Source organism: Etheostoma cragini, chromosome 4, assembly GCF_013103735.1.
Source record: "Etheostoma cragini isolate CJK2018 chromosome 4, CSU_Ecrag_1.0, whole genome shotgun sequence".
Classification (NCBI taxonomy): domain Eukaryota; kingdom Metazoa; phylum Chordata; class Actinopteri; order Perciformes; family Percidae; genus Etheostoma; species Etheostoma cragini.
The window spans coordinates 4,883,617-4,884,312 of record NC_048410.1 but is presented as its reverse complement, the minus strand read 5'-3'; positions in this window follow the sequence as shown (position 1 = coordinate 4,884,312).

The window sequence follows — 696 nt, the reverse complement described above, 5'->3', positions numbered from 1 at the left end:
CATCAACTTCACCCTTGAGCAAGGCGCTTACATTACTCGCAGACGATTTTACAAGACAAACAATTAGTCCTCATTCATTATTTATGAGAGGTGAGTAGCTGAGTTTGAACAGCATGACATTAGGGTGGTGAAACAAATCAGAGGTAAGATAAACTGAGAGAACTTGGGATCATTTCCTAAGATCCGAAGGAGGGTGACAGTCATGCTAATCATGTTTGTCCAAAACTGCAAAATTGAATTCCAGTAGCCACACAGAAAGGGGAAGTCACTGTCAGATTGTTAGTTACCAACAATACAAAACTGTTCAGATGGAATCCGACTGCATCCATTGTGTCAAACAGCACTTTGTTTGATGCACACAGCAGCCTTGAATACCAATAACTCAAGGGGCTGCTCTATGTCTCACAGTAGAAGATTGAGGTTGTACTGCTTCTAGGCATGAATGTGTAAAAACTGAGTAATGTCTTGTGTTTGGAGAACTCACAGGTTCAGTCTTTGCAGCAGCCATATATATATATATATATATATATACATGTATATAGAGTACGGTTGTGCTATGGTTGTCTAAGCAACTGGATGCCTAAAAATGCCTAAACTTTCCCTTAGATTGAATAACAGATCTATCTATCTATCTATCTATCTATCTATCTATCTATCTATCTATCTATCCATCCATCCATCCATCCATCCATCCAT